This window comes from Macrobrachium nipponense, chromosome 27 (assembly GCF_015104395.2).
Source record: "Macrobrachium nipponense isolate FS-2020 chromosome 27, ASM1510439v2, whole genome shotgun sequence".
NCBI classification, from domain to species: domain Eukaryota; kingdom Metazoa; phylum Arthropoda; class Malacostraca; order Decapoda; family Palaemonidae; genus Macrobrachium; species Macrobrachium nipponense.
This window is the reverse complement of record NC_087216.1, coordinates 34,468,373-34,493,372: the sequence shown is the minus strand read 5'-3', so window position 1 is coordinate 34,493,372 and position 25,000 is coordinate 34,468,373. Positions and strand designations below refer to the sequence as shown.

At 36.6% G+C, this 25,000-nt stretch overlaps 2 pseudogenes; both read right to left on the bottom strand.

Moving 5' to 3' along the window:
• Window positions 1-25,000, bottom strand: part of LOC135201014 (zwei Ig domain protein zig-8-like) — a 1,050,703-nt pseudogene that overhangs the window by 444,042 nt on the left and 581,661 nt on the right.
• On the bottom strand, window positions 12,786-18,962 carry LOC135200475 (uncharacterized; annotated as a pseudogene).

Below are 25,000 nucleotides of genomic sequence, written 5' to 3'. Positions count from 1 at the left end.
TTGAAACATTCAACAACTACCATTTTGCTTTCCCAGAATGTGTGAACCTCAGTCGTTCTTTCTCACAGTCTCTGATGTCGCCTCAGTAATATTGTAGTCAAATCACTTGGCGCGGGATATCGAATTTCAGTCCCAAACTCTAAATACTACTATGCTTCATAGAATATGTAAATATGAGCTATGTACTAAGAGAAGAAATTGCTGGAAATGTTGAAGCGTTCCGAAGAGCTACAGAAGTGACAACTCGATACCAGTTTAATTACATTTTCATAAAAGTACAGAGATTGGTTTCAGAACGATTGCAGAGTTAATACTCTAATATTCTCTCGCATTTCACTTACGCTTTCAAATAAAGCGAGAGCGTATTACTTGTGATGAACAACCACTTCATATCAGACAAGAGACTAAAAACGTAATGATACTCAAATCCATCGTTACACGTAAAAAAAATTCTGGAATTGTTTCAGGCATTGAACAAATACGAAGACGCATTATATATGTATGTATATATAATATAGTACAAATATGCATTTACATATATACATATATGTACTTGTATATAGAAATACACACATATATATATACTATATATATATACATATATATATATCTATATATATATAATATATATATATATATATATATATATATATATATATATATATATATATGCACACATAGATACAAATATATGCATACATACATATACATCTATATATATATAAATATATATAATATATATATATATATATATATTATATATATATATATATAATATATATATATATATATATATATATATATATATATATATATATATATATATATATATATATATATTCAATGTGTGTGTGTGTGTGTGTATTTCCAAGGGCACTGCTAAGACCGAGTCCCAGTCCGTAGCTGGACCCAGGATTCAAATTTCAATTTATTGCAACACCGCAAGTTTAATCTTAGATTTGGATTTCTATTATAATCAATCACTCAATCAAATAATCCACGGGACAAAGAATAATTTGATCAAAGTGGGCTTAATGTGAAGAGACACCCCAAACAATCGCAATAAATACATGTAATGATCATAAGGAATTTATTGTTGATGTGTACAGTCTTCAGTGTTCTCCATAATAACAAACAAGTATACAAAAATGCGCCGAAGAAATCGAGTTTTCTGTATAGCATTTATATAATGTTGTATGAGCCTTGGACCATGAAACTTTCTGCCACGGGACGGTGGTGGCCTGTCCTATATCGTTGCCAGACGCACGACCATGGTTAACTTTAACCTTATATCAATTGAAACCTACTGGGGTTAGAGAGCTGCAATTTGATATGTTTGATGATTGGAGAGTGGATGATCAGCATACCAATCTGCAACCCTCTAGCCTCAGTAGTTTTAAAGGTCTGAGGGCGGACAGAAAAAGTGCGGACGGACAGACAAAGCCGTCTCAATCGTTTCCTTTTACAGAAAAATAAAAAGCTACTAATATTGCTAAACTGCATGTAGCTCCGTTGTGTAAAAGTACTTCAAATAATCGGAGCGGCAGCTTACCAGGATTTCCTGAATTTAGCCTTGAGGCTGATCGCTTCGGCTGTTATACTTGCTACACTTCCGGATATCTTTTAATGTGGCAGGAAGCTATATTCTAGCCTAAAAGAAGTGAAGTAACCCCATGAAACTGATTTTGGTCTTTAAAGTTGTACAGATCATCAAAAGAGTTTTAAAACAACACGATTTTTTAAAAACGAATTTCCTTCGGGAAACAGCAAATTATTGTTTATATTTTTAATGATTACAAAATATGCCTGACAAGATACATAACTGAGTAGCAGAACAGGATTCTAGTTCAAAGCAAAGCCTTTTTATCCCACCTAGATTTACCTGCTTTCTCGACTTTTACCAGAATATCAACAACCCAGGAAGAAGGCCGGCGGGAAGGAAAGCGTTCTGCACAGTCATAAGAGGCAGCCGATGCCCTATTTTCATTTTCAGGAATGGTTTCCTTTTCATGGAGCCTAAAATACGATCTTTATATATATAAAGTGTCGTTTAACAGATCATGAATTTCCTTATCTGAACTCAATTATATAACCATTTAACTTCCATTTTAGTTATCGTCCCCTTTGCTTCATTTTGCGTTAAGTAGAAAGTTACTTCCATGACAGAGAGAGAGAGAGAGAGAGAGAGAGAGAGAGAGAGAGAAATTTACTGCATTCTTTTAGCTATATGTAAAGAAATAAATTGACAAACGAAAACCTCTGTCTTGTCAAGTACGATAAGTTCTCATTCCTTAATAGTTAGGTATACTACAAACACATATACATACATGCAGTCCTCGCACCAAATCATCCAAACTCGACACATGACTGTCCCAGTCACCTCCAAGCGAGGGTGAGGCCATGGGTAGGAGAACCTAACTCCGATGCACACACACACATATATATATAAATGTCAATATAAATATATATATAATATATATATATATATATATATATATATATATAAATGTCAAATATAAATATATATATATATATATATCTATATATTATATATATATATAATATATAATATATATATATATATATATATATATATATATATATATATATATATATATATATATATATATATATATATATATTCTAACCGACTGCTGATACACATGTAGCAACAATCATTTCGAGCCAATATTTCTCTCTCCAATCCTCTGAATCTCCTCTTATCCGAAAAATGGTCAAACTGAATAAGACAAAAATCGTTGCTGTTGCTTCATTTTATTCTCTTCTGTCGACAGCCGTTCCAGCCACTTATACTCATGGAGCCAACTGAAATAAATATTTGAGCATACAGCTTAACACAAAGCTCAAATAAAAGGAAAAATCAATAAAGAAAGAAATTCACTGATCAGCGGATTATTCCTCATGAAGCCTCCCGTGGTTTCCCTCTGGGAAACGACTTCATCTGAAACAAAATGGCAAATCAGTGTTAGGTTCAGTCTTTTCGCTCTTGTAATTAAATTTTTAGAACCATACTTCTATACTTCTGTCTGTCGCTGTCTTTTGTCAGTGTATACCTGACACCTGAAGATAGATAAATATTTTTCTAGGAATGCGTATCAAGTTAATTCAAAGAACAAATAATTTTGTACCTTTTTTGTCCATTGTTCAAAGAGACCAGTTTGGAATACTTGAAACAACAGAAGTTATATGACTTACTGAACAGCTTTCATTGTATACATGTATATGAATATATATATATATATATATATATATATATATATATATATATATAATATACTACTGATGTATATACACATATTCATATCATGTATACAATGAAAGCTGTTCAGTAAGCCATATAAATTTCTGTTGTTTCAAGTATTCCAACAGTTTGGAATAAGTGAAACAACAGAAATTATATGACTTACTGAGCTGCTTTCATTGTATACATGGATATGAATGTGTGTATATAAATTAAATATATATATATATATATATATATATATATATATATATATATATATATTATATATATATACGTATCTATATATATTTACATAATATATTATATATATTACACACACACAACTATAATAACCACATTACCCTCTTAACTTCTCGACAGGTTTACACTTTTCTGGATACGCTTTTCACTACAAAGCAAAGTCGATGATCTAAATGAAGAACAAAATGAAAATAATCTGACTCCCAGTCAGGATTCGAACCAGCACCCAGAATATAAGCATGGTAACGAAATTCTTCATTTAGTTCTTCGTTGGGACCTCAGGCTTTGTAGTGGCAAGCATATGATGTTAAGAGGCCAATTTGAAATATGGAATATATAATTTAGGCTAAAAGCCAAGCACTAGGAGATTATTGAGCGGTGAAAGGAAAAATGAGAGTAGAAGGGTTTGAAAGGTGTAACAGGAGGAAAACCTCGCAGTTAAGAGGCCAATTTGGTTATTACACTTATAAGCACACACATACATATACTTTCATACATACATACATACATACACATATATGTATTTATAAATATATATAATAAAGGTAATTCAATAAATGTTATCATTTCTTTAATTTCACGTATTCTAAACTGGTCTCTGTGAATGATGAATAAAAATGACAAAGTTATTTGCTCTATGTGTGGCCTTGATACACTCATTTCAGCAAACGTTTATATATCTTCAAGGTTTTTAGATATACACTGACAAAACACGGGGATTTTTCATGGCTTTACACATCTGTATATAACTGGAGACTGAGCTTAACTCTGATTTGAAATTTGGTTTCCTGAATCATTTTCATCCTTAGTTAAGCAGCAATGAGTTAGGTTAATACAAAGTGACTGATTTTACCATTTCCGACGACTTACTCTGCACTTAGAAGGCAATCATCTTTCCATGGAAGTGTGAATGATGTGTTGGGTCCTTGGGATCTTTCCTCGATACTTGCTCTCTCTTGAGGTGCGGTCCTATGTCGGGATCTTGGCTGAATTTTCCTATTTAAAGCACGAGGGAAGTTCGTTTATTTTAGGATTCTTTTTTTCAATATTCAAATGAATTTCTTTATCGGGCGATCTTTGGAATATTTTTCTCTAATTACGTTTTCTGAACAGTGTAGTCTAAGATATTGCGCCTTTAAGATTTTCGTTCTCCGTCTGGTGGATATGCAATGAAAGAACAAAGAAATTTAAATCTGAATTCGGTTCTATCATGGGGACACACACGCAATTTATATATTATATATATATATATATATATATATATATATATATATATATATATATATATTATATCATATAGATATATATATATATAATAATATATATATATGATCATATATGAAATATATATAATATATAATATATATTATATATATATATAATACTATATATATCACGAAGGAAATAGTAGGGAAAGGCCTCCTCATCCTTTAACAGTTTTTTAAATGCCGACGTTTCGCAACGAATTCCAAGTCGCTTTTTCAAGGCTAAAAATATATAAAATTAGCGAATATTAATACTCAATTTGATTTAATTTATATTAAAAATGTAATGGCAGAAGCTTTCAATAAAGTAAAAAGTTAAACTTATACAGCACCTTCAAAAGCAAACAAATTACAAGTACAGGACTTCACTAAAATCTTAAAAACACCTACCTATACAAACGACAGAGTAAGACTAACAAATATAAGCAAATACAGGGTGAGGCAAACCAGCTGCCCTAACTATGCTATGAGCAATTTTACAGAGGACGTTTGGGTGTTTAACGACGGTACAGTCTTTTTGATAATTATAGATTCTAAGATAGTCAGGTCGTTGTTGTTCCGCAGTTGGCCCAAGATAGAAAAATTCTTGCTGTCAATATAGGTTTTATATGTTTTTGAATGATTACGTATATCAGATTGTTCCGGATCAGATAACCTACTACCTGTTCTATGGCTTATGCCCCTGTGGGAATCTATTCGAACCTTCAACCGCCTCTTCGTGCATCCCACCTATGTCCCGTGATTACATCTCGGGCAAGTTGTACTGAGTCGGTCTTTGATCTAAACAGAGATCCAATAATTAAGGGATTTTGAGGATAATTTTCAAGTCCACAGCCGGAAAAACCTCTTTTGAATAATGGATGTGCATGCTCTCCTGAAGGTATCATCATGCAGGAAAGGGAAACTTGCATACATCTTCAGTCTCGGCACAGCAGATACAGGTGTTGAATGCCCCATTTTTTCCATTAGCAGTTTGTTTAGAGATCTGAAAAAAAAGCCGTGAAGGAAAACAGTTATTACTAAAATATCTCGCCAGAAAGGATATTTCGTCGTGAAAGCTCATCCAGTTTGATGAGTGAGTATAAGCTCTATGGATGGGGGGTTAAATAAGAGTTCCGTTTAAAATTAAAGAAACACGAACTGTAAAAATTCATTCCCAAACTAGTAAATGTATTAGGGCTTGTGCCTTGTATGATAAGGCGCCTATGAGGTAATGTTAGACTAGCGATAAACTTACGCTAAGTGGCGGCGTTGGTAATTGTGCACTTCCATCCTTCAATGGAGTGTCTGGGGTTTTGTAGATCACTTACGAAGTCGTATTATCTTTACGACGATGTGTTAAACTCATGGTTCGGTGAGGTTCTTGTAGAAACACTAAGTATAAAAAATTATATATTCTTCTGAAGTTTTACATGGTGAAGATCAGATATGATTGTACAAGTCTTCTAATAACGATAGCTTGATCGCTTCTGCCAATGATAATGGCTAATCCTATTCCTCTACATGATAAAGCTTAGGTAAAGAGGTACAGGTCTTCTAATGACGATAGCTCACTCTGTTCTGCTTGTCTACCATCTCTGTTACAAGTTATGAAGGAACAGACAGTAGTTCGAACATATGAACATACATACAATGACATAGTTTCATACGAACACACAATCAAATGAGACACGCTACAGATCACGTAGGCGGTAGTTGTCTCAAGCAGGGAGCTTGGACTCAATGGTTATAAACAATTGAATGACTACAGGTGACAGCATGTTATCTTAGCCTACATACTTATTGTATACGTCATCTTTAGCGTCTCTAGTCTGATCACATTCCTGCAAGCAATCTGGTTGACCTCTTTAGTTTTAGACTTTTATATATATGGACTAACATTCCATATTTTTATTATGTAAACACTTACAAATGTGTTTTTTCCATACTCACCTGTGTAAAGTCTGAGTCACCTCTGGAAACAATAAGATCAAGGAAGGGAAGAAGGGAAGCCTGTTGTTTACCTCTTTCTCCATAATAATTAATGATAACACTTACCAAGACTTGTTTTCTACTGGATCATCTTATGGTATTTTATATGGTCTCCCAAGATCCACAAAGATGGAGTTCCCTTACGCCGAATCCTCTCCTCGCGGAATACACCTCACTATAAATTAGCCAAATTTCTTGTTCCCTTGTTAGAGCCCTTAACAAAAAACAATCGTTTGATAACTAATTCCACCAAGTTCAAAGAGGACATTCTCAGGCAGGACTCAGATTTATATATGGTAAGCTTAGACGTCGAATCCTTATTTACAAACGTCCCGGTAGGAGAAACTACTGATATGACATTACACAATTTTTTTCCTGATCAAGATGCAATCTTTAATCATTTTAGTAGAGCGTTTTTTAAACAACTTTTAGAACTGGCCGTACTGGACACGACCTTTGTCTTCAATGGCATTTTATATAAGCAGACTGAACGAATGACCATGGGATCACCATTGGGTCCAATTTTTGCTAACATCTTTATGTGCTCCTTGGAGAAGCGTATAATGGATGAATGTCCCATTAGGTTCCTTCCCCTATTTTATCGGAGATACGCTGACGACACGTTCGCCCTGTTTCGTTATGAAAGCCATGCAGAGTCCTTTCTGGAGTTCGTCAACCGACAACATCCAAACATAAGGTTCACTATGGAGAAAGAGGTAAACAACAGGCTTCCCTTCCTTGATTTTATTGTTTCCAGAGGTGACTCAGACTTTTACACAGGTGTGTATAGAAAAAAACACATTTACTAGTTTGGGAATGAATTTTTACAGTTCGTGTTCCTTTAATTTTAAACGGAACTCTTATTTTAACCCCCCTCCATAGAGCTTATACTCACTCATCAAACTGCATGAGCTTTCACGACGAAATATCCTTTCTGGCGAGATATTTTAGTAATAACTGTTTTCCTTCACGACTTTTTTTTCAGATCTCTAAACAAACTGCTAATGGAAAAAATGGGGCATTCAACACCTGTATCTGCTGTGCCGAGACTGAAGATGTATGCAAGTTTCCCTTTCCTGCATGATGATACCTTCAGGAGAGCATGCACATCCATTATTCAAAAGAGGTTTCCGGCTGTGGACTTGAAAATTATCCTCAAAAATCCCTTAACTATTGGATCTCTGTTTAGAGTCAAAGACCGACTCAGTACACTTGCCCGAGATGTAATCACGGGACATAGGTGGGATGCACGAAGAGGCGGTTGAAGGTTCGAATAGATTCCCACAGGGGCATAAGCCATAGAACAGGTAGTAGGTTATCTAATCCGGAACAATCTGATATACGTAATCATTCAAAAACATATAAAACCTATATTGACAGCAAGAATTTTTCTATCTTGGGCCAACTGCGGAACAACAACGACTTGACTATCTTAGGATCTATAATTATCAAAAAGACTGTACCGTCGTTAAACACCCAAACGTCCTCTGTAAAATTGTTCATAGTATAGTTTGGGCAGCTGGTTTGCCTCACCCTGTTTTTGCTTATATTTGTTAGTCTTACTCTGTCTTTTGTATAGGTAGGTGTTTTTAAGATTTTAGTGAAGTCCTGTACTTGTAATTTGTTTGTCTTTGAAGGTACTGTGTAATTTTAACTTTTTACTTTATTGAAAGCTTCTGCCATTACATTTTTAATATAAATTAAATCAAATTGAGTATTAATGTTCGCTAATTTTATATAATTTTAGCCTTGAAAAAGCGACTTGGAATTCGTCGCGAAACGTCTTCTTTGAGCTCCAGCTCCGGCCCTTACGTGTGTGTGGGTGTGTGTGCATATATTTATATATATATATATATATACATAATTATATATATATGTATGCATGTATGTATAAATACATACATCATGTTAATGATATGTCAATTATATATATATATATATATATATATATATATATATATATATATATATATATATATATATGAGGGTGTATGTAATGGTGTATATCTGTTTATCTCTATATATACATGTACGTATTTATATGTATATACGTACATGAACGAGATTATACACAATACATGTGTATCAAATCCTCCTTTACACCCGTCATGCTTTTGTGTCCGGCAAAGGCCACCTAAGAAACCTCACGCCCTTTTATGGAAAGTAATTTCGCAAAAAGAAAAAAAAATGAATTAAAGAGACGAATGAAATTGGGAGAGCCAGATACAATAGGAAGGACCATTCTAATATTTTCGCGCGTCACTAAAGGTCAGGAGGCCGCGCCACTGCAGCCTCTAGAAATCTCTAAGTCAGTCAAATATAAAGGATGTTGCGAGGTGAAAAGGCTCCCTAAAGTTTTCATTGAATCTCCAAACCTTTTTTTCATAATGGGCTTCAAGGCTTCTGTCGAGGTTTTCAATCGTTTTCTATTACTGTTGCTGCTTATAGCAATAGTGCTTACTGCTACTACAACAATGCCGCTATTGCGACATGTGCTACTAATTTTATTATTATAATATATATTTTACACGTATACCTCTTCTGTTGTCTACAAGATTTAAAGTTTTATTCAATTTACATTATTTTTACAACTACTGCTCCTCCTAGTATCGCAACTACTTTACTATTATTATTATTATTATTATTATTATTATTATATACCTAGCATAAGAAAACCAATCGTAAAAGAGAAACAACCCGGCCAAAATATCGCACAGGCAGGAGTACCCCGAAAGGAAATTTTGCCAACAAAAGCTTCGGTTAAAAAAATTAACGAGAATTTGTTGCAACTGGTCTCACTTTTTCCCCTCACTCCATTCACTGAAACTCGATACGTTTTCCGCTGTTCTGCTTTTAGAATAAAGGAAATGGCCCAAGTGTACAAAGGATTTCGGTAGGCAAATATTGTTGGGGTTTCTTCGTTTTCAAATAATAGTTACTCGCACTGCACTTTCTCAAGAAATATGTCAAGAGTGTTTTCACATAAAATTTATTCATTGTGAAGTCTCGGAGGCTTTCATCTTTTTCTTATCGTTGTTACTTTACTTTAGGTTTTCTTAGCCTTCATAAATAAGTACATCGACGAAAAATTCATCACAAATTTACGTAACTATGGTTCACGATTTGCAGATATTTTATTTTGTTAATAGGTAATGACTGCCTGCATAGCATATTTGAAAGAGAGAGAGAGAGAGAGAGAGAGAGAGAGAGAGAGAGAGAGAGAGAGGAGGAGAGAGATGAGAGAGAGAGAGAGAGAGAGAGAGAGAGAGAAGATTACAAATTTGCAAATACGCTATCACTAAGGTTTAGCTATTCTCACGTATTGCTTTCCCCTGGGCATATAACACAAATTTATGCCATCAAGGACTTAAGACCACAATCTTAACTTTCCATATAAACCTATTTCACGAATGCTGACGAAATACTCCCATGAGGCTACAACACGACCTCAACCTAACCAGCGAAAACAAGTCGTCACCAACTCTGAAGCGACGCGGAAAACTTTTCTGAGTAATATTCCAAGCGACAAAAGTGACGACGGGAAGAGAAACGAGTACAAAATGCGCCAAAGTTTCTTCGGCGCAATCAGGATTTATGTACAACCTATAATGCTGTATGAGCCGCAGCCCATATAACTTCCAAACACGACCCGGTGATGGCCTGCTCTTTAGCGTTGCCAGACGCACGATCATGGCTAGATTTTCACATTAAATCAAATACATTATACTGAGGCTAGAGGACTGCAATTTGGTGGTGTTTGATGCCTGGAGCCTGGATGATCAAACATACTAATTTGCAGCCTTCTAATCTCAGCAACTTTTAAGATCTGAGGACGGACAAAAATGGTGCGAACAGAAATAGTGCGGACAGCCAGACATAGCTATCTCTTTACAGAAAACTAAAAGGAGGCTGCCCCCGACCACCAAGTCGCCCTCAAATCAAACCATCTGGCAACAGAACCACTGACTGACTGACTGACTGAGGCGACGCCGCGCCGCTTGGAAATTCATATGACCTTTGAACTCTGCATATCGGATCCATTAGTGAAGCATGCAACCAAACAAAGTTGCTTCATCTCGTAAAGTTCTTAAAAGCTACAGCCACGATAAAAAAAAAAAAAAAAAAAAAAAGAAAAATAAAAAAAAAAAAAAAAAAAAAAAACACACACACACACACACTAGTGTTTAATGGACAGGGGAACGGACATATTGAGTGCCGGCAGAAGACAAAGAGACAGGCGACCAAACAGGTCAATAACCAGATGGATGCTGCCGGATGGTATACCAGGGCATAAGAACTCTGAGGAGAAATTGTGCCTTGACGTAAAAATATTAGCGTCCCTAGTGACGAAAGGCAAAAGACGCTTCCTTGTTTTATGTCACTATCAATGGGAACCCCATTATAGTCTCTCTCTCTCTCTCTCTCTCTCTCTCTCTCTCTCTCTCTCTCTCTCTCTCTCTCGTCTCTCCCCCCTCCCCCCCTCCCCCTCTCTCTCTCTGTCCGTTAGCCATCTTACCAAAGATCTGGAATATGTTAAGATGATTCATAAAATCTCTTCTAGGGGAAACGATATGGAATACTTAATGCCGTCCTAGAGCTATATTGCCACCACTTTATTTTCATGTAATGCACACATACACACACACAAAACACACACACGCACACACATATAAATATATATATATATATATATATATATATATATATAATGTATATGTAAATATTTTGCATTGTACGTGTTATATATATAATATATATATATATATATATATATATATATATTCTATATATATATTATAATATGTATATGTATATATATATATATATATATATATATATATATATATATATTATATATAAAATAAAAATAATGAAAACAGTCACTAAAGAAGGGGACCACATTTTATGGTTAATTTCATCAACTAAACATATTTACAAGGAAATGATAAACAAATTTTTTATGAAACTGCAATCTTTAAAGCCACAAATAATCAGTCACACATACAAAAAAACTTCCTTTGTTTCTTTGGTTTTACTTGTACTTTCTATGGGTTACAATTATTCTAAAGTGTTTACTATTATTATTATTGCTAACTGGTTTCCATTGATCTGTTATCTAGTACCATTTTTTTGCTATTGATGGGAAGACTCTGGCATAAACCTTACATTTGGAATGGTTGGCGCGCTCGTTGTTTTAGATTAAATGTGCCCTGTGCCCAAGGCTGCCCATAATACGGAAGGTACTATACGAAAAGCATGACTGATGTGAATGTGTAGACTTTTAATAACGAAATTTTTATATGTATATATAATTATAACATATATAATAATATATAATATAAATATACTAATTATATATAATAGCTATATATATATATATATTATTATATATATATAAACGCTATATATATAACAGAAATACAATGTAATGAAAATAAATAAGTGAAGAAGATAACAAAACAAGTCCAATTTCAAGTAACACCTGTACCAAGTTTTCTTTTTCATGAATACTGTTTATGTTAAAATTCCTGTTGAGCTAAGTTAATTTCTAATTAATCTGATGGTCACAATTATTATCCAACCGCGTTCCTTTTTCTAATTACGAAAGACTTAATAATAATAATCATATAGTAATAATAATATGCGTATATATTAACATTCGCACAAATATACGTTAACAGTACAAACAGCAAACAGACTCAATGTTTAAAAGATCAAAATAAGTCTATAAATCCAAAACCTACAGAACAACAAACAAGTTACTTTTATTAGAAAGAGTCGATGGATTTCATATAAAAGCAAAGTCAGATAAACAAATACTAGAACCTGCAACTCACCGATCTGTCCCCTAGCATGTGGACTCTGCAGGGGAGATAGGCGCTCTGCCCGGATATCACCGTATGGTTGGTGGGCGAATCGGCGAAATAAGGGCGTGGCTTGCCCAACCACCAGCCCTCTGTGGTGGTGGTGATGGGCGGCGCGGCTAGGTGCGGGGACGGAGTGGAAGCGGAGTCCCCTGTAGGCAGAAAGAGAAGAAGTATGCTTTACTCTGGGTGGGTATTGTTTCCAGGCAGCGTCTGTTTGGAGTATGGAAGACATGAACGGTAGGATTTTGAGGACACAGAAAACGTCCGGACAGAAAAAGGTTTTACATGGGGTTGCTGGCTGGCGTTGCTGCTTCGATGACAAGGCGGTCTGTCGTCCTGGAGATGAAGAAGCGTGGTTATGATAAACAGGGACATATATATATGTGTGTGTGTGTGTGTGTATGAGAGAGAGAGAGAGAGAGAGAGAGAGAGAGAGAGAGAGAAAACAAAAACAGGAAGCTTTTAGTACTTGAACATATGAAATGTCCCAATATCACATTACTATTAACGAACATATACAATTGCATAAAATATTAAACTGCAAAAAAACTGCGTAAGTGTATGAAAAACAACAAAACAACATAAAAGTTCGAACTGAATCCGCAATTACCGTCGTCTTGAAAGAAATGGCAAACGAGGAATCTCGCAATTCGAAACAAAGAAATATAAATTTCTTAGGTAAGAAAATAGAAAGAACTGCGCCGTCATTAGCGAAGACTTAAGAACATTTGCGAATTAGGAATAAAGACGGAAAATTTTACGAGAGGGGATTAATGAGGATTAACGAGAGGAGATTAGGGAGGAAACGAAGCTCTCGACATCTTTTGTTTACTACAACGCCAGATGGTCTCGTCAGGGTGATTATCACTCGCGTTAAAAGACACAATAAGGAGGAGACAAAACAAGACGAGAAAAACGAGACAATCAGCAATTCAAGAAGCAAAAAAAGAGACACAGCAAGACTTCCCCACTTTTAACCTTTGTCGCTTGACAAGATATTGTTATTAAGGGAAAGGCCCTGATTCATCGTGACGATTATTTTTTCTCAGCTGAGGTATGGCTTTTTTAGATAAAAGGGGTCAGTGTTATTGAATGCAAGACTAGTTTCGGTTTTGGAGGGGCTCTTTTAGATCGAGAGGCCTTTGTTAACTGGGAATGGTTTCGGTAGTTGGGATGAGGCGTTCTTAGTTGGGGAAGAAACTGTTAGATGGGGAGGTCTTTGATAACGGGTTATGGCTGTTAAAGAAATAGAAATTAGTTTATGAGTGATGGAGGTACAGAAGGCCTTTCTAATTCGGAAGGACTGACAAATGGAGACGGATGTGCTGTCTTAGGACCGGTATTCATGCTCAGGTTTACCTGTCAGTCCAACCACGACCGTTCGACGGATGAGCGTCCACATGTAAAGAGTAGAACTGTCAGTCGGACAGACAACTCGAGGTCATTGCACTCATTTCTCGCCCAGCCTTCGTCGTGGCAACACTATATATATATATATATATATATATATATATATATATATATATATATATATATATATATATATATATATATATATATATATATATATATATATTATGGCAGCGGTGGAAACTCCGCTGGATGATAAGTTGGAACTACGTAAACTATAATATATATATATATATATATATATATATATATATATATATATATATATATGTATATATATATATATATATATATATATATATATATATATATATACTATATATATATATAATATATATATATATATATATATAATGGCAGCGGTGGAAAACTCCGCTGGCTGATAAGGAGTTGGAACTACGTAAACTATAAAAAAAAAATAGCTGCTGCTACGGTAATTCACTTCAAAACAGGAAAAAAGCAAAAAGGCGTAACAGAGTATGGTCTAAATATTGCATATTAAAGAGAGATGTCTATTCTCACAGGTTAAATTAGAACTGGGGGTTGGTTCAGATATCTATGAAATGGACAGTGAATTTAGTAAAGCAAGGCTGACACTTGCACGATTTTGTGGCACGTACCGGGAGGCTCCCGCCCTATTCACGCATATGTTAAGAATGCGCGCCCAATAGTGCCCACATGGACACGAACTGGCACGACGTATTTACGCATAGTTTACGCACTTCCCGCATTGGCCCGACGAGTTTGCGCATTTCGGACTACCTGTCACATTACTACATGTCCCCTGCTGGTGGAGTCCCTTGGCAAGAAAGAAAGGTAGCCCCATGAGCCGCATCCATACTTGTACCACTATTTGAAATAAAAAAGTTTTCGTTTATTTTTCGTTTATTTTTCTTTTTTGTTTCTCTTTTATTTGCGGCTAACTTTATTTTCATGTGAAAATGAAAAACAAGTGTTTTAAAATAAAGTCAAATTTATTAACAAAAGGTGATATGTGCCAATAGACCAGACGTGACGTAGATTGACAACATTAAGAGGAAAGTATCACTCAACTCATTGATGTCGCAATACCATGTGACACCAAAGTAGAAGGGGAAAGATTGAAAAGTATCTGGAGAGAGAGAGAGAGAGAGAGAGAGAGAGAGGAGAGAGAGAGGAGAGAGAGAGAATGACTTTGTTGACTATATCATAAAATACCTATAAAAATTGAAATATAAATATACACACTGATTTTCACCCAACATGTACAAATGGCCTCCATAGGCGCTCTACTAGCCTGTTGAAGTAGTCAAGGGATAGTCAGAATCCAGACTTCGAATAAAAATGTAACCCTGAAAAACACTGCGGGCTATACAACGAATATTTAACTACAGCCTCTGGCATCTTTGAATAAAATTAAAATTGATTTTCATAATTACCGATTTTAGACATGCCAACCTTCGGTGCGTTGTTCAACAGTTTAAGCAACAGTGAGAAAATCATAATTGGGAAAATAGACCTACATAGAATTACTGCAGCTGAGGCAGCAATTACTTTTAATTTAACACGTTTAAAAGATGGCTTACTTCCATAAAAAGGTAAAAATAATGAAATTATTTTAATGAAAGTTAAAATTAAAAAATAAAAATAAAAATAATAGAAATGAAGTAAAAATGAAATAATAGTAATAAAAGTAAACCTGAAATTGGTAGTTATTAAATTATAATAAAAACAAAAATTAGCTAAAAAATTATATAAATATCAATATAAAATAATATAATAAACAAAAAATAAATACATATATGAAAACATTTCAAAATATAAATAACATATATGAAAATAAAATAAAAAATAAGAATAACTAAGTAATGTTATTAATAATAAAAATGAAAAAATAATAAACGAAATAAAAGTGACGGCAGTTGTGGTGGCTGTCTATGTTGTTGGGGGCCTGGACCACTTCCCCTTGCCTTTGCCCTCGCCTGTGGTAGTAGATGCCTGGCTCTGGGACCCTGTAGACCGGACTTCATCATCCTCATTGTCGCTGTTCGTCACTGTGGCTGACTCGGGGACGGCAAACTGCTCACTGGGGCTGTCTTTCCCTGGACGATGTGCTGTGTCAAGAAACTCCAGGTCTCCATGATCTCGTCGTCACGGGCACTTCTCTCGGGCTGGCCTGTCCCACTCTTCTTCTCCCTCTTCAAGATCTTCCCCACCCTGGTGCGCATGTTCTCGTAGTGCTTCTTGCATTGGGGACCAGTGGCAGGGGTATCCAGCTGCTCTACGACTCGGTTCCACAGGCTGTTCTTGGCCGCCACATAGAGCCACTCCTTATGCTTCTTGTCATACAGCTGGGGGTATTCCTTGATGAAGTCAGCCATGCTCCTCTCCCCCTCATCTGTCCAGGGGTACTCGGGGATTTCCTTCTTGGATACACGGACCCACTTCTTCTGCTGCCGGGTAGCCTCCTCACTGGATGGCTGTCTCTGGGTGTCGAATGGATCCTGTTGTGTCTCCGGGCTCTGGCTCTGCCCCAATATTTTCTGGCCTGTCGGCTTATGGCCTTCTTTGCTTTGCTCTTCCTCATATTTGTTTCGTCTCTGGCATGTTGTCTGTTCGCTGGAAAGTTGGGAAATGGCGAGAAGTGGCTATCTATACCCCCCCTCCCCCCCACCGACGTGAACGACACTGTTGTGCAGTAGTAGTGAACTTCTCGCGAACTCGTCGTGAACTGCTCGTGCCATGCGCAAACTGTTCGTGAAGTGTGTGAACTATTCGTGAACTGCTCGTGCCATCAAGGCGTGAAGTACACGTGACCGTGTCAGGGGGAACACAAGACCATGCTGCGACACGCACCAATGCGTGAACATATCACAACCTAGTCTTGAACAGTTCGTGAACAAAATGCGTGGAAGGTCGTGCATGTCGTGGCATAACGCACACTGCCATGCGCTAGTGCGCATCCTCCCGCATCGTCCCACACTGTTTGCGACAAGTTCACAAACAGTTTGTGCATAGTTAACGAACTGGTCACGAAAAATTTGTTATGACAAAATTTTGAACATTTCAAAATTTTCGTCCCGACATGTGATGCAGTCACGACGAGTTTCCGAACACTTCACGCGAGTTTACGATTAGTTTGCACATTGGCATGACCGAGTTCATGCCAATGCGTGCCACAAAATCGTGCAAGTGTCAGCCCTGCTAAACACCTTTCATTTAAAGGAAGGACACTGGCCTGGGCCTATACCAAATTGTCTGTATCACATGGAAATAGTTATTATTTATTTAATGATTTGAACTCACAACGGTCTACAAATAATGCTGCAGAGTCTAACAATGAAATTAATTAGGCCTATACATAGTTTACATTTTATATTCTGATCTGGGCGGGTGAGATCCTTCCCAGACGAAATCCAGAGGCGAACAGTCATATAATCATTGGCTACCCGTCCACACGTGCAATCACCTGTCAGTCGGCCGAGAGAACTTTAGGTAATTCCATCAGTTCATCAGTTCTGGTGAGTGGACTGACTCCGCCCACAAATTGTCATCCACACGTGCGTTTTAACGTCAGTTTCGATGAACTGACAGGGAGACTGACAGGTAAACCTGAGCGAGAATACCCGGCCCACACAGGTTTACCTGTCAGCCTCCCTATCAGTTCATCGAAACTGACTTTAAAATGTACGTGTGAATGACAGTTTGTGGGCGGAGACAGTCCACTCACCAGAACTGATGGAATTACCTAAAGTTCTTTCGATCGTCTGACAGGCGATCACATGTGTGGACGGATAACCAACGATTTTATGACTGTTTGCCACTGGATTTCTCCTAGAAGGATCTCAGCCACTTGGACCAGAATATGAATAAACTAGGTATAGGCCTAATTAAAATGCATTGCTAGACCCTGCAGCACTATTTGTAGACCGCTGTGAGTTCAAATCAGACATAATAAAAAATAATAACTATTTCCATGTGATAAATACAATTTGGTATAGTGCCCTGCCTTTTTATGAAATGTGTTACTAGCAAAAGTAGGCTTCAGAGTCCATTTCACAAATAACTGAACCAACCCCCTGGTCTAATTTAACATTATTAATTAATATTGTATAATAATAGAAGTCTCTCTTTAATAGGCAACATTTAGACCATACTCTGTTACGCCTTTCTGCTGCTCTTCTATTGTTCTACTCTTTATGTGTGGACGTTCATCCGTCTACCAGTCATGGGTGGCCTGACAGTGAATACCCGGCCTTAGCTGGGGAAGCAAGTAGTTAGACGGGAATGTCTTTGGTAAAAGGAGAAGGTTTTGTTAGTGAAGGATGCTCTCTCTTAGTTTGGGGTGGTATTGTAATACATCTTATATCCATATGGATGGTCTGCCTAAGTGGAGAAGTTATTGTTAAATGGGAAGGTCCTGTACCAATGGATGAGTTTTATCAGTTAATGCTGGTCTTTCTTGAACTATGAAAAGCCTTTATCAGTGATTTCAAGAAGGTCTTAGTTAGAGTGAGAAGACTTAGAGGCTTTGTTAGTTGGGGAAGTCTTTCACTTAAGGCTTGATTCGCACTACAGGTCCAGTCGCACTCCGCTCTCGCTCTGCTCTCTGTCCTTGTTGGTTCAGATATCTGGTCTGCTCTCGCTCTGCTCTCAGTCCCATCATTTCCTCTCCCTCAACACCAGTGGAAGTCTCACCACCGGCTACGGAGGATGTGTGACTTTTCTCAAGCCGATTTGGTAATAATCGCCATTGCACTTGATGATGATGACGAAGAAAGAAAGCAAAGTCGAAAAAGAAGGAGACTGTGTGTTCATCCTATGTTGCAAGATAGGAAGAGTGAAGGAGGATTTCATACTCTGTATCTTCATCTTACTGATGATGAGAGTAAAAGGAACCCTTTTTCAAATCCTATTCCTACCTTTTGCATGATCCCACTGTGGTGTTTTCTTTTGACTATCCATGTTTTCATGGGACAAATGGTAAAGCTACTTGCTTTTATGAAGGCTGAATCTCGACTAGAGTGGAGCCTGAGTTGCTGGACCACTATAACTGTTCACACTGGCGCTCAGTCCCTTTTCGCTCCAGTCAAAATATCTTTTGAGGGAACCGTGACCGTAGCGAGCGCAGCCCGTGAGCACCAGTTTGAATGCTTTCATTGAAATTCACCTAACATTGGACCGGACCGGGACTGGAGCGAGAGTGGAGCGTGACCGGACCTGTAGTGCGAATCAAGCCTAAAAGGGCCAGGAAGTTAGGTAATGCAGGTCTATCTTGATTTTTTAGAATATTTGTTAATAGGTCAACTTTGTTAGACTGGGATGGTGATTTCTACCCGAGGTGGGCTTTGCTCACGGATTATGGCTTTACTATTAGTGGCCAAATCCTCAGTTGGATAGGGTTTGTTAATTGGGGAAAGGGTAGTTAGATTTTCTTACACGTTTGGAACTTTCCCTGGGTTTTAAAGATATGTGCTAAATTGCAAAGGGATTGCGTTAGACACTAAAATCTTCGTAAGAGGAAGATTTTGGGAAGAAAATTTTATTACATGAAAGGCTCAGTTACATTTGTTTAGTTGGTGTTTCATTAGTTGTGAAAGTATCTTTGCTGACGGAGAAACAATTATTTATAAATTTGGGCCTATAATACGAATATATACATACGCACCAACGCACACACACATATACACACACACACACACACACACACACACACACACATATATATATATATATATATATATATATATAATATATATATATATATATATGCAAGTCACAGATCCACAAAAGGGAAAGAATTTCAAATAAAAATCCTGGATAAATTGATGTACGCCTCTTCGACAGACACTTGGGGAACATGATACGAAATCTCTCGCCTCAAATCACAAGTGGGAGAGAAGTGAGTAAGGATGGTGGGGAGGGGGTGTTAGCAGAGGGCGTCAGGACACAGAGGTTGGGGTGGGGTGGGGTGGGGGTTAGCGGCAGTTCTGGTCAGTGTTCGTGTCACTCCATGGGCGTCTTCTCACACCACAAAAAGTGGCCCAATTTGGAAAGTGGCAGGCATCGTGTGTCATGTCTTGGGCGCGACAGAGAGACAGAGAGAGATAGAGACGCCATCACACAAAACCGCATGCGTGAGAAAGAAGAAGAAGAAGAAGAAGAAGAAGAAGAAAAGAAAAAGAGTGCGAGATGTTACGTCTGAAATTAGGTTAATAAATAATACACAAAGGAAAAGATAACACAAGGAATTTATTCAAACATCTGGTTTCTTATTCCTTTTGAGCGATGTGGAATATTATTCAAACAATTTCTTTCATTATTCATCTTCCTCTTGAGAAAAGTGGGTTTTGAAGAGCCATCTAAAAGTTGCACATCGTAAGGTATGAGACCTTTCTGATTGAAAGGTAATACATATAGGGTAAATTTATTACTGGGACTCGCCCCATAGGGAGAAGAGAGGGGAACAGTATAAGGGACAATTTTCCATGACGTCTGACCAAGTCGTACATCACAGCCGAGATTATTCCACAGACCTTTACAATCGCTGGCAGTCTTTATTGCCATATATCTATTTTTATTATTTTTGAAAGACTGATTTTCCGAACGTCATCCATTCTGTCTTGTTTCTTCAGAGCTGTGTTTCAAAGATTTGGCAATTTCGATTCAGCGCCCATGTAGCTTTCCTTTTATTGTAAAATATACTCGTACTCTGTGGAACATACAGAAGAAAACTGTGTGAACCCTTGTAATATTTATATATATATATATATATATATATATATATATATATATATATATATATACATAAATACCAATATATAAGGTATATGACAGAATCCCAGGCCAAGAGGAGTACATAAAGTTAGTCCAAAATATGTATGAAGGAGCAAAAACGTATGTTAGAAGTTAGGTTCGCTGAATGGATACTAGTAAAAGTTGGTCTACATCAAGGACCTACTTTAAGTCCATATTTTTTTTTAACCTGATTACGGATGTGTATGTTATGGAATAAGAGACCAGTTCCCTGGTGCATGCTCTTTGCTGATGACATCGTGATACGCAGCACTAACAGAGAGTTAGCAGAGTTAAAACTAGAACAGTGGAGTAAGATCCTGGAAGGCAGAAGAATGAAGATATGTAGAAAGAACACTATTCACATAAGGTTCATTGAAGATCAAGGCTCCGAGATTAATAGGAAAGGGATAAGGTTGAACAGAGTAGACAAACTTAGGTATCTTGAATGCAAAAATAACATCAAGCTAATTGGAAAAATCAGAAACAGATGTCCGGTATCTTGTGTGATAGCAAAATCAATATAGGTATTAAAATAAGACTATCAGACAGTAGTAACACAACAATTGATAATAGAGTTGAAACAGCTGGTAATGATAGCACTAGAGAAGAAATTGGATGAGGTAGTGATGCAAATGATTAGATGGATGTGTAGTGGGGCAAAAAGGATAGTATCAGGAATGAAAGGATAAGGAAAACTACTAGAGTTGCAGAACTATCAAAGAAGGTCCAGGAAAGAAGACTGAAGGGAGCAGACATATGTGGGCAGGAGTAATGTAGTGGTGGTGTCAGTTGGGAAAGCTAAGGTGGACTGACGTTGTAAAAGAAGATTTGAAAGACAAACAACTGTCGGAGGACGATGTGCTTGATCAAGCAGGAGGAGGAAAGCTGTCAGAAACATCGACCCCACACACAAGTGAGAAAAGATTCAAAGAAAGAAGATTTATGTGTATGTGTATGTGTGTGTGCGTGTATAGTGAGTGTTTATGCATGTGTGTTTATCTCTTTATATCTGTTTCTATCTCTTTCATATGTAGTATGTGTAATGTTTATTTCTACGTCGGGTTTTTCCAACACAAACTAGCTGCATATATTTTTCCTGAGAAAATTTAGAAGTCAAAAGTATCGTTTAAGCTCGATGATAAAGCCTTTTTTTTTCTTACCGGCAGAAATCAATCCATTATTTACGTATAAAAGCACAAAACGTTTTATATTGTATACAGAGTATAAAGATATAAGTAAACAGTCAGATGCATGTAAATATTACACGTGCAAATGCCAATATGACCTGCTGACATAAGGAATTCTGCATAAGCATGATTCTGTATACTCTGCATTTTTATACGAGAAATATAGAGATGCATTATACCTGCACACACACACATATTATATATGATATATATATATATATATATATATATATATATATATATATATATATATATATATATATACACACACACACACACACACACACATAGGGTGTTTCGAAATTTGAGCCCCCCCCCCCAATCTCCTCTACAGCATAAACTAAAATTGATATGAACAAAAACTAAAGTAATTCAAAACTTGTATTTATTTAAGTTTCTCTCTGAGTATTTAATATTATGTGTGGCCTCCATCTGTCTGTACCACAGCCTCCATTCTTGAGGGGTATGATTTCAGTAAATCGCAAAAAAGCCGAGACTCAAACTCCATTTCCCCGAGCACTTCGGTCACCTCTCTTTGTAGGTCGTTGAGGCTTGGTATACCATCATAGTTCACTGTGTGCGCTTCAAAACGATCCTTTAAGATACTACCAATGTTTTCACACACATTAAGGTCAGGGGAGCTTCCTGGAAATTCACTTGACGAAAAGAAATTGATACCACTATTTCGAAGCAGCTCCTGTGTCTGAAGAGCCTTGAAACATGGTGCTTTATCATGCACAAATGTGACTTCCACAGACAACACATTTTCAGGATCACTGAGGAAAGGAAATACTCCACCAGTAAGCACAGCTTCTCTGAAGTATTTGTCATTCCATGACTGTCCTTTTTCTTTGATGATCCACATTAACTGTTTGTCTGTGAAACAGAAAAATTCCCAAACATTCAGGAAATTTCACAACTTGGCGATAGCACACGTCATCGCTGATATCATCCAACTTTGCAGCCCAAATGATGTCATTTTCATGATTTGATGCGGCAACAAGGAGAAGGTCAGCTTCTCCCAATCTTTAATTAAGAAATGAGACACATAACCATGCACGGTCTTCTCTCTGTTGCTGAGTGATGTTGGGCTTGCTGATAACATGAAATGGCTTGATACCAAATTTTTTCAACTCACGATATACAACACTATAACATCTATTCTTTCCCCTTTTTGTTTCTAGTTCAAGCGCCAACTCATGTAAAGACTTTCTTGTCTACCCACAGCCTCAGCTATGATTTCTTTTGACTCCTGAGAAAGGACTTCAGGACTTCCAAGATTCTCACTCTTTTCTCGATGACAGTCATATGGATTTTTGTTCCAGTTCCTTTTAACAAAAGATTCATCTTTTAATGTATTTAGCTATCCAGGAACGTGAAATGAAGGATGCGCCAGCGTCCCTGGCCTGTCTGAAGGTTATAGCCGGATTCGGTCAACCCATCTGATTTCCTCCGAGTCGTTAGCCATGACTGTATCTAACTCCGTCAATCAGTCTGAAATTACAAGAAATGTAAAATGAAAAATAGCTCAATAAAAAATTAAGATAATGTACTTGGAGAGGCTATAGCAGAAAACTTCATAACTTTCCATTTGTTCTGTGGAAGGGGGGCTCTAATTTTGAAACCCCCGGTACATATATGTGTGTGTGTTTTATATATATACTATATATATATATATATATATATATATATATATATATATACATATACATATACATATACATATACATATATATATATATATATACATATACATTATATTATATATATATATATATATATATATACATATACATATATATATATATATATATCTATATATATACATACACACATTGATTGTATATATATACTATATATATATTATTATTATATTATAAATATATATATATATATTATTTTATAATATAAACTAATATGTCTTCCCTGTGCCTTGTTTTCAAAAATTTTCCATTGTCTCCGTCCTCCCTTCTCATAGTTCTCATCCAAGAAGGTCTGAGTTTTATAACTCTTCTTGTGCCCACTGGACCCCTGCTGACAATGTCACGTAAAATTCTCCCAGGGTTGTGGGAATGTCACGAACAACCACCATTTTCCTTTCACCATATCCCATCTACGAATGGAACCTCCGTAATTTTCCATTTATCATTTCGAATTCTATGCCGACATCTGATTCCTGTTATTCTTTTCAAGGCTTTATTTCCAAATCGACAAAACCTTTTAGATAAAGTTTCACTGCCATACCATGAACCGTACTAGACTTTGCATAATGTTACTTTTGTGTTCGATTTATATCTACTGTACAGCCAAATCTAATTCACCCTACCCTATTCTTGACTTGCCCCTTTTATTTTTATAGTTACCACATTCAGTGAGGTCACCCTTCCTTATCACCTCTGCTGGGACTTCCCATTCTCATTCATCAGTCTTTGTATCCTCATTCGAAATTTGGCAAGACAGTTAGTTTGTAGGAGGTGCCATTCAGTTTCAGCAAAAGTCACCTCCTCAGTGATTCAGTCAAAACTGGTGTTTTCTATCTTCGTAGTTTTTCTTTCATTGATTCCACCTCAACTCTGTGAATTCATTCATATATACACTTAGGTTTTCTTCATCTTTCGGAATATCTATCACATTGTCATACTCACATCTCTAATTCATGACTTTACAATAATGATCTGCCTGACGTTGTCTTTCTTCTTCTTGTGATGTCATTATTGACTCGGCCTTCCTTTTGGCAAGCACTGTCCTGTGTTTCTTTCCAACCATATATATTACAATAATTCTGCGGATTACCCTGACACTTAATGCCACTCACTGAATGTATGGCTTTGTTAACGTTATTAGCCTGTTACTCCAAATATTCTAACTTATTTCTTCTTGGTATTCACTTAATCTCACTATCTATCTGTTTGCCCTGTATTGCATCCAAGATCTCAGCCGATATCGAAGGTTTCCGTCTTTTGTTCTTTTCCAGCAGACAGATACACATTCTCAATGTCAAACTAGTCCTCGTTGATT